Below are 10,511 nucleotides of genomic sequence, written 5' to 3'. Positions count from 1 at the left end.
ACCGCGAAACTGCCTCGTTCCCAGGAAGGACAGGAATGCAAGAAAGCGAAGGCTTCCGCAGTAGGAAACCCGGGCTCCAGGAGCCCCGCCCAGCGCCACCGCCCTGCAGGCCAGGGTCTAGTTCCGGCACGCCGCCTCGCTGCGCGCCAGGTGCCCTCCGCCCACGCCCCGCCCACGCCCCGTCCAGCCACGCCCGACGGTCTCCGCCCCTTGCCCGGTGGCCACGCCCTGGACACGCCCTCCCGGCGCGCGCGCCTGCGCCCTCTGGCTCCGCCCGGGCCCCGCCCCTGCAGGGCCCCGCCCCCGCCCGGCCGTGGGGTGGGAGCTGAGCCGCATACCGCGCATGCTCCAGGCGCGGCGCCCCCGACCCGGCGCTCGGCTCGGCTCGGGCATTTCCGCCTCTTTGTTTTAAACTCCGGACGGCTTTTTTCTCCTCCTCTGGGGGGGACCCGGAGGGAGCGGCGCCCCCTCCCCCTCCCGGCGAGCCCCCGCGTGCGCCCGCTCGCCCGCCGCCCGAGACGCAGGTCAGTGAGCCCGCCCCGCCCGGCCTGGGCCCGCGCGCCCGCTCCTCAGGCCGCGGCCTCGGCCCGTGTCCGGCGGAGGGCTGCGAGCCCGGCGCCGCTCGGCCGGCCCGGGGAGGCGGGATCCCAGGGCCAGGAGGCGGCCGGGACCCCGGAGGGCCGGACCTCAGACCAGGGTGGACCCGGGAGGGCAGGACCCCCAGACGACTAGACCCACGGAGGGCTGGACCTGGACCAGGCTGGACTGGCAGACCGGGCAGGATCCAGGGAGGACAGGACCCTGGACCAGGCAGAATCCGGGGAAAGCAAGATTCCAGACCAGGCAGGATCCGGGGAAGGCAGGACCTTGGGCCAGGGTGGACCCCAGTAAGGCAAGACCCTGGACCAGGGTGGACCCAGAGGTGGGTAGGACTCCAGAACACACACGAGTCCTACCAGTCACTGAAGGGCCAGTCACTGAGGAGGGTCAGTCCCTGGGACTAGGGAAGACCCACGGAGTTTTGGGATCCCAGAACATGTCATTCAGGAGAGTTCAGCCCCAGGACAGGTCACTGAAAAGGGCTGGGATGCCAGGATGGGTCACCAGGGACAGTCTGTCCTGGGGAGCTGACAGTTGGAACTCTGGGAAGGATCATTGTGGAGGACTTAATGTTGGGACCAGACAGGACCCAGAGAATGCCAGGAAAACTGAGGAGGGTCCAACTCAAGACAGGTCACAGAGGAGGGCCAGGACCCCGGGACAAGGCCACAAGAAGGTCAGTGCTCTGGGACAAGCCCACTGGAAGGACTGTAGCACTAGGACTGGCCCCAGAAGTCCACAACCCTGGTGCAGGACTGTGAGCATTTTGGGCCCCCTGAGGTGGCCTCTCATCCCAGGAAGCCAGGACCCTGAGGCTTTACTTGAGAAGAGTTCCTGACACAGACAGACTTTGGGACCAACAGAACTCCAGATTGTTCCTTAGGGTGCTGGGGTTAGACCAGGAAGTGGGTCATCTCAAGGAGGACCCTGATAAGAAGTAAAACTTTAAGACAGGTCCCAGGGAGGCCTGGGGCACTGAACATGTAGACCCAAGACTAGTTTGGAAGTGGTGTGCCTCAGTGGGATTTAGAGGTGTCCTGAATCTGTCCAGCTCACCACCTGGCTCCCTGCTGTGCAGGTACAGGCATGTGGGATCCTGCTCACCTGGGCCCCGTAGGTTCAAAACCTCTTTTCATTAGACCTTGAGCACCCTGACATCCTGAACTCTTGGACTGGCCCCACAGACCTTCAGCAGGTACTGCCTGGGCAGGGACCTGGAGGCAGATGCAAGGCCAGGCTAGGGCTCATCCTTCTGGGTCTGAGACTCAAGTTTTCAGGGGAGTTCCCCATCCAGGGGTACTCTGTACCCCAGACTTGGAAGGCTGCCTCCTGCTTGCTCTCAGCCCCTCCTTGGGTGCTGCTGTCCTTCCCATGTCTTGGCCCCAGGGCCCCTCTTATCCCTCCCCCAACCCTTTTCAAGGTGGTACAGGTACATCCTGAGTCTAGTAGTGTCTCAGTGTCCAGGGGGCTTCAGGAGTGGTCGGAGGTAGGGTGCAAGCTGGGGCAGATGGCTTTGGCAGTAAAGCTGAAGGGTGAGGCTGCAGGGGAGAGCGGGTAGAGGCCTCTTCCACTCCAGGAGAGGAGGGCATTCTCAGATATTGGAAAGGGGTCTTTGTTTCTCTGAAACCTTCCAATCAGCCTTCTCCCTAGAAGACGTTGGAGTTTTCCTTTCGTTTGGAAGTGGCCATGGAAAATGGGGTGCAGCTTTTATGCTGCAAGAGGTATCCAGGAGCTAGTGATGTGCTGTACTTGAAGAGGGCAGTCTCCATGTGTGTTCTCTGAGAATGGAAAGCCTAGGGCCAGGAACCTGGCTCAGCCCAGCACCCAAAGCAGACCTGGTGCAGCAGTGTGTTACTGAAGAGTGGGTGCCCAAGCAGATGAGTGGAAGTCAGGTGCACCTGTAGGTCAGGCGGCAAATGGGGGTGAGGTGTGAGTCTCGAACTCTGGGCTCCTAAGAGAGATGCTTGAACTGGTCGGTTCCGTTTTTCATCTTGAGCTACAGTCAGTTCTGGTTACTCAGGAGAAACCCACCTTAGGTTCCTTAGCACTGAACATCAACCACACTGTCCCTGAACATCCAGCATGAGAATGTGCACTGCCAAACATAACCGCATTTGGGACTTTGTCCTTGGTGCTTACTTCTGACTTGTTCTTTTGACACTTTTTACTGTGGTTCAAACTTAATTTGCCTTGTGAAGTGTTAAAGACTTGCAAACCTGAGTAAGTGTTCATTGCCTACATTTTCCTTTTTGTATTTTAAAGATGTAGTAGTACTGAGTGATTATATTTTATGTCATCGTGCAAAAACTTACCCCAGAACTTAGTGCCCTGTGCCAATAATCAGCTGAGATCCTGCAGTCTCTGGGTCAAGAACCCAGGGTAGCCCGCCAGGTCCTCTGGCTCAGCACCCACAGGCCTGCAGTCAGGTGCTGGCTGGGCACCTCCCCTGTGACTCCACTGGGGGCCACCCACGTCAGGCCCCTCCCATGCTGCTCACAGAAGAGGCCAACTCCTCTTGTGGGCCTCTCAGAGGCAGCTGAGAGGAGCGGGGGAGGAAGGAAGCCACTGGCTTTGCGGCCTGCCTTGGAAGTGGCATCCCATCACTTTGTGGAGTTCTTTTGTTAGAAGTGAGAAGTGAGGCCCTATGCAGACTTGAGGGGAAGGGCCCCAGGGTGGTGCAAGGTTGGCGGACTCTGCTGCAGGCTTGTGAGCCTGGCACTTAGCTGGTTTCATAAGTGGCCCATGCTTGAAGTTAAGAACTGTGTTGGTGGAAGGGGGCCCCAACTCGGCCTGGGATCTGGCACATGACAGGAGGTGAGTCATGGACAGGAAAGGCCCCTAGGTGTCACCTTGCCCTCAGGAATCGTGAGGTACTGAGTGGCGGGGTCCTTGGTCACCCAGGTGCAAGGGTTTCGGTCCTCCCAGCATCTCACTGTGGTGTTGCTGCCAGGGATCTGGTCCGTAAGACAGAGCTTTGTGAGAAGTGTTGGTCTCTACCATGTTAAACGTGGAGAAAGCTTTTCCTGTCACTTTGGACCTTGTATACTTGTGTGTGTGTCCCCTGAAAGGTAGTGTGTGAGATGTGGCATCCTTGAAGGTGGGGTGTTTGTCCCTTGTGGGAACATTGAGCTCCAGGGTCCCTCTGTGGGCCCCCTGGCCGAGGCCTGCCCAGGGGGAGCCTGGACCCAGCACTGCATGTGGGCACCTGTTCAGGGTTGCCCTGGACACTAGGGCCCCAGTGGCCATCTTTCACCTGCCTGCCATCTCTAGTCCTGGGAGGTTCTACCCAGGATTATGGGACTGCTAGGTGAGGAAGGCTCCTTCGCCATTAACTAGAATTGTTTATTTGGGTTGTTTGAATTATAAAGCAAGGTTCATTTGGATCTCTTCTGTTGCTCTTTAGTTTATTAAATGGCACTACTTATTTTTCATTTGCAGCATATTTGTTTGATATTCAGAGTTGGAAATGTAGTTTTCCTTTACTGTGAAATGTTGAGGCTTAGGGACAGTTTCCTAGTGTCTTGTGATGCTTGCTGCTAGTGTTGCAAAAATGCTGCACAATTCATTGTGCTTCAAACATTGGAGCTAGGGCTGGGGTTGTAGCTCAGTGGTAGAGCGCTTGCCTAGCACACATGAGGCCCTGGGTTCACTCCTCAGCAGCACATAAAAATAAAATAAAGGTATTGTGTTCACCTGCAACTAAAAAATATATTACAAAAAACAAAAATTGGAGCTCTTCTTCAGTTTTTCAAGTGGGTAGTTTATCATGACATTTAAAAAGTATGAGACCTTTAAAAGTAAACTAAAACTCCCTTTTTTCTGATCTGCCATGTCTCTTCTTACAGCTCTGGACTTCAGGACAGAATGAAGGGCAGGGGTGAATGCTTGCCCAAGTCAAGCAGAACCCACCACTAGGAGTGCTGGTTAGGCCTACTTGCTGTTTTCAAGAGAAACTAACATGTAGGTGAATGTAGAAAATGGAGGTTAATTGAGCTCTTTTTGGGTAAATTCATTGATATTTGCTGGATTTGGTAGATATTTAGTAAGAGGCATGTGAAAACTGGAAAGGGGTCCATAGGTAGCCACGAAACCCCACCACCCATGGGGCCTGAGGGTCCTGCAGGACTTGAGGGGCCCCTGGGTCTCATGAGAGGCCTCAGTGCCCATGGGTCTTGTCAGCTGCTCCATCTTCTGGTTCCTAGCAGGGTCTGATGGTATCCAGTGACCACATGGTTAATCCTGTGGATGCCTCTTCTGTCTCTGTTCTGTGGGTCTTGGGCATACCACCATGTTTTCCAAAGTCACCAGGACCCTCCCTGATCACACCCATTTGCCTGCTGTGGGAATAGGGGAGGGGTATCCCTACATTAGGAAGCAAAACTGAGAAGGGTGAGCCTCCTTTTATTTCAAGGGCCTTTATTATACTTTTTTGGCTGGGTGCACCGGGGATTGAACCCAGAGGGGCTTACACTGAGGCACACCCCCAACCCTTTTTTATATTTTATTTATAGACAGGGTCTCACTGAGTTGCTTCTGGCCTCGCTAAGTTGCTAAGGCTGGCTTTGAACTCACGATTCTCCTGCCTCAGCCTCCCAGGCTGCTGGGATTACAGATGTATACCTCCACACCTGGCTTTTATTTAACTTTTTATCCAAATGTTAAGAAAAAAGCCCTGAAGAAAAGCTATAGGGAAGGTCTCCTGTGGTGTGGACATTTGTGTTCCTTAAACCCTATGTTGAGATCCCAGCCCAAGTTGACAGCAGTGGGATGAGCCTTTGGGAGGCTCCACCTCCCGAGCTGCCAGGGCCTTCCCGTGGTTGTCCAGAGAGCTCCTCCACTAGCTGTCTGGAGGAGGCAGCCTTAGGTAGCCACCAACCTGTGGCACCCTGACTGGATTTCCAGCTTCCGGCATGGAGAAGCACATCTCTGTTGTTCACAAGCTGTGCAGTTCAGGGTGGGACAGGACCCTTGATACCCTCACTCAGAAACCTGATTCTGTGCTTGCCCACATTCACTTCATCTTTTGCTCTATGTGTCTGCTTGCTGATGGAATCTTGGGAGATCAGCTACAGACAGCTACAGACACATCCCTCAGGTAATATAGAATCTGAGGAGGTCCCATACACAGCTATAGTACCACTGCGGCACCCAGGATAGCAGGCATGCCGTCCATATAAAAGTTCATTTCCAGGTCATTTTCATTTTCCCCAGTTGTGTTGAGAAGGTTTTTCATAGTGTTTTCCCTTAACCTGATTGGTTGGCTCTGGCCTTGCTTGTTGTCCACCCCTCCTGATCACACTAGGGAGGTCCTGGCCTTGGTTGGTGTCCACCCCTTCTGTGTACACTGTGAAGGTCCTGGCCTTGGTTGGTGTCCACCCCTCCTGAGTACACTGTGGAGGTCCTGGCCTTGGTTGGTGTCCATCCCTCCTGATCACAGTAGGAAGGTCCTGGTCTTGGTTGGTGTCCACCCCTCCTGAGTACACTGTGGAGGTCCTGGCCTTGGTTGGTGTCCACCCCTCCTGTGTACACTGTGGAGGTCCTGGCCTTGTTTGGTGTCCACCCCTCCTGAGTACACTGTGGAGGTCCTGGCCTTGGTTGGTGTCCACCCCTCCTGAGTACACTGTGGAGGTCCTGGCCTTGGTTGGTGTCCATCCCTCCTGATCACAGTAGGAAGGTCCTGGCCTTGGTTGGTGTCCACCCCTCCTGAGTACACTGTGGAGGTCCTGGCCTTGGTTGGTGTCCACCCCTCCTGTGTACACTGTGGAGGTCCTGGCCTTGTTTGGTGTCCACCCCTCCTGTGTACACTGTGGAGGTCCTGGCCTTGTTTGGTGTCCACCCCTCCTGTGTACACTGTGGAGGTCCTGGCCTTGGTTGGTGTCCATCCCTCCTGATCACATTCAGGGTGGTCCTGGCCTTGGTTGGTGTCCACCCTTCCTGACCGCACTCAGGTGGGATATGGAGTAACACTCCAGGAAGGCAGTATTTCTAATAGTATGTTTCTCCTGGGCCCACGTCTACCACCAGCTGGTATTTTCTCAGGATGGCTCTCCTCCTGGCTAAAGTTTGCTATAAGGAGAGGACTGGCTAGTCATTCAGGAAAGAGGCCCAGGGATCAGACACACTGTATTCCCTCTGCAGCACCAGCCTAGGTGTCGTGTCACATGGGAGCTGCTGTCCCAGCCCTGGAGCCCAGGGTGTCCCTGGAGACTGGGCCCAGAGGTGCTCTGGAGACACTGATTTCTAGGCCCTGGGAGGGCACAGTTTCAGCACAGAGCACACAGTACTCATGGCTTGTGTTCAGCTCAGCCTGCGCTTCTCATTCAGCAAAGATTTTAATCAGTGTAGAGAGCTCTTGCCAGCCAAGTCCCAGTGGCTGCCCCAGAGCCCACCACTGGCCTCAGCTGTCTGAGGACGTGTCCCATCTGTTAGCCAGGGGAAAGAAATCTGCAAGATACCTGGGTCACTGAGTTCTAACAGAGATTGGGTTGACAAGAGAGGCCGAAGCAGGGCTGGTATTGTTAATGCGGTCAGCCCTAGGTCAAGGGCCAGTCATTCCCAGCCATCAGGATGGTCAGCCAGAGGGAGCCTCCATCGCCAAAAAAAGTTGTGCTGGATGGTACTGGATGGTTGTGTGGATGGGTCTCAGGGCCCAGGATGTGGAGCCCCTGCCTCAGACAGGCTGGGGAGGTACCAGCCAGAGCAACTGAAGGTCTGACTGGCTCCTTTACTTTGTAGAAGGGTCTATACTTGCCAGGTGCTGAGGCCCACGCCTGTACTCCCAGTGACTAAGGAGGCAGAGGCAGAAAGATTACAAGCTCAAGGCCAGCCTCAGCAACTGAGCAAGGCCCTGTCTCAAAAAAATAAAAAGGGCTGGTATATTTCAAGGGTAGAGAGGCTTTGGGTTCTGTCCCCAGGACCATTAAAAGAAAAAGGAAGAAGAGAAAGATCAACACTTGTTTTGTTTCTTGTTAGAAACCTTTCAGTCTGGTAACTGCCATGACCCTGTTGTGTGCAGCCTGAGTTTTGGGGGCCAGCTTGGTCCCCATAGGGGCCCTCGGGACAAGCTCTGTGGCCTATAGGAAAGCAGGCTGTCATCACGTGCTTCAGTGATGACAGCATCTCGTCAAAGTGGATTTTGAAGATTGTTTCCATCTTCCTAACTGCAGAAGGTGCAGCTGGGCATGGGGCTCATGGTTGCCAGTATGTGAGCAGAACCAGGAGTTTTAGGAAGAGTTTAACTTTTCAACTTTAGATATTTATTTAAATTTTGGCACATCTGGAAACTAAATTAAGACCCCATGACCAGGCGTTGAGTAGACCTGGGCATGTAAAAGTAGCTCAGGCAGAGGCTGAGTGACCGTGTGCCGTGGGCAGGAGGGAACCCCAGGGCCCAGGCCTGCCACAGATGGAACTCTGCCCTCATTTGCCTGCAAGAAGCATGCAGTCCCTTGCTCCCGTCCCACATTCATGGAACAGACATGACATAGCACACGAGCCTCCCCGAGGACACGCCACACTGCACCTGTCCTGCAGCAGGTGAGGGCGGGAAGACCTCTGTGGGCTCAACAAGGCACCAGCCCACTCCTTCCCAGCCTCCCCATCCCAGAGCTCACAGGTCCTCACCGCCTTCTCTGTGACTCAGAACGAGCCTCCGGGTTGTGCCTGGCCATCCCAGCAGCATGCTGTCCTCATAGTCGTCCACGTCCACACTCACATCTGCCCTCACAGCCCTGCCCAGGGTGGAGTGCAGTGGGGCCACAGGCAAACACAGTGCTCAGAGGGCCTCACGAGGGCACTGGATGTCCACTGTGCAGGTTGGTGGTGCTGAGACTGGGCAGACTTGCTAGAGGCCAGAGCATCTAGGAGGGGCCTCGGGGGGCTGGCGGGGGTGGGGGTTGCAGAAAGAAGGCCACATGACCCCCTGGCTATGTCTTTCCACCTCCTGAACTGACACCAGGTCCACTGCTGTGGCAGCCTGTCCCTGGCTCTCCCAGGGTTAAATCTGCACTTGCAGTGTGTGGATGGAGCTCAGTGTATCAAGCATGCTCATCTGAAGTCTCCCTTTCCTGAGGCTCTTTCTGTTGCCTGGAGCAGGGAACTGTCCCATTTGGACCATTGTGTGTAGGCAAGTCTGGCCCCTTGAAACTGCAGCTCCCCAGCCCTGATGGTGGCCCTCGTGTCCCACACCAACAGACACTGTCAAGTGGCATCCCAGCTGGCCTCAGCGCATCCGTGGCCTCTGAGGGAGCCTGGGCTGACGGCTGAGCTTGCTGCTGCTCGCCCAGCTCAGAGTCACCGTTGCAGAGCGGGGCCACCGTGTTTGCTGCCAGTCTGGGCACTCCCCTGTGCCTTAGACAGTCCAGGGAACTTGGCCCCGTGAGGGCGGTCCTGTTGGCCCTGGCCTTCGTGCCCACTGCTTATTTTCTGTTGCACCATCTCTGAGGTCAAGAGGGCCTTGCCAGTGTCTCAGGTGGAAGGTCTGCTCCCACATGACTGCCCCACACAGCAGGCCCGTGTGTGGTGACGTCTGCATCTCCTCTTAAGCTGTACGCTGCTCTTCGCATTGAGGTCGCTCACACGGGGCCCACCAGCCTACAGTCCTGACTCTGTGTCCCAGAGGCCTGAGATCACTGCATGGGACCCCTGTGTGCTGCTTGCTTCTGCCGGGGACCCCAGAGTGCAGCTGCCCTGGGTTCACACACAAGCCTAAATGGCTCCCTTGGAGACTTTTTTCTTCTTGTCTGAGTTTTAAGGATGCTTTAAATCACCAGCAGGTGTTGATTTTGTCGGGCGGTTTGTGCATCTGTTGGAGATTGTATGACCTATCTCCTGTCTTAAGCAGGTGTTCTCCCTGTAGTGCAGGGTACCCTCCACCTGGTGGAGAGTGGTGGCAGAGGCAGCTGGTACTGTTGGGTGACATTTTGTCCTTTTCCCTCTGGCCCTGACCTTGGCAGGGTTTGGTGTGTACACTACTAGTCTTGCAAGCTGATTTGGAAGTACTGTCTTTGTGTTTCCCGTGATGCCGGGGATAGAACCCCATGCCTTGTGTGTGCCAGGCAAGCACTCCGCCCAACCTGCCCTATGCCTACCTTGTTTCTGGAGAGGACAGTGTGTCCTGGCTATCCTGTAGGTCCCCCTGGGGACTTCCAGACAGGAGTCTTCTTTGAAGGAAACTTTGCAGCTGCTTACTCAGTATGCAAAATAGAGTTTCAGTTTTCTCTGCTTGTTTCAGTTCTGGGAATTTCCTAAGGAGTCTGTTCTGAGGAATCTGCCAGGTCCAAGGGGACTTGGGTTTCTGTCACCCTGCACCTGTGCACAGCACCATCCTTGACAGGTACCTGCCCTGCGGCTCTGTGGGGCCCACTCACCAGGCTGTCTGCGGGCACCCACCCTCCTTGCCTGCTTCCTCTCCACAGTATCCCACCCAGGTCATGCTCACTCTTTATTGCTGGCCTCGTCAGGACATGGGCAGTGGGCGTTTGTGTATGTGGCTGCCCAACACAGGAGCCACTGGCCACAACTTGTTGAAGTCACACACACTTTACACTTCAACTCCTCTGTCACGAGAGCCACCATTGGAGACTCAGCAACCTCAGGTGGTCAATGGCTGCCATACCAGGTGGGGACAGGACAAGCCTGGCCGCAAGCTTCTGAGAGCTGCGTACAGGCCTGTTGGTCCTGCCTTAGCTTGCTGGGAAGACGGTCTCTCTTCTCTCCCCTCCTTGGAGGAGTTAACGGAACTTGGAGGTTGCTGGTCAAAGGCAGTTATGGAAATAACTGAAGGAGAAGACGGTGCAGACGGGTGTAAGCGCACTGGCCCTTCGGAGCCCTGTTCTCAGACACCTCGTGTCGTCCGGAGCCCTGGCATTCTCCGGAGTTAGGCTCCAGGCAGCCCTTAGGCTCCTCTCCAG

At 55.5% G+C, this 10,511-nt stretch overlaps 1 protein-coding gene across 5 annotated transcripts in view; it reads left to right on the top strand.

The window, feature by feature from the left end:
* Positions 1-325: 325 nt before the first annotated feature.
* Positions 326-10,511, top strand: part of Pcgf3 (polycomb group ring finger 3) — a 34,534-nt gene continuing 24,348 nt past the window's right edge. For 4 of the 5 annotated variants that reach the window (XM_047566414.1, XM_047566410.1, XM_047566413.1 and 1 more), the window contains exon 1: positions 326-524. The gene's annotated coding sequence lies outside the window, so the exon portion shown is untranslated. The remainder of the gene's footprint in view (positions 525-10,511) is intronic. The other variant, XM_047566415.1, reaches the window with a different exon arrangement.

The sequence above is a fragment of the Sciurus carolinensis genome, chromosome 10 (assembly GCF_902686445.1).
Source record: "Sciurus carolinensis chromosome 10, mSciCar1.2, whole genome shotgun sequence".
Taxonomy (NCBI): domain Eukaryota; kingdom Metazoa; phylum Chordata; class Mammalia; order Rodentia; family Sciuridae; genus Sciurus; species Sciurus carolinensis.
The sequence above is the reverse complement of the archived record's forward strand: the minus strand, read 5'-3'. Positions and strand labels throughout refer to the sequence as shown.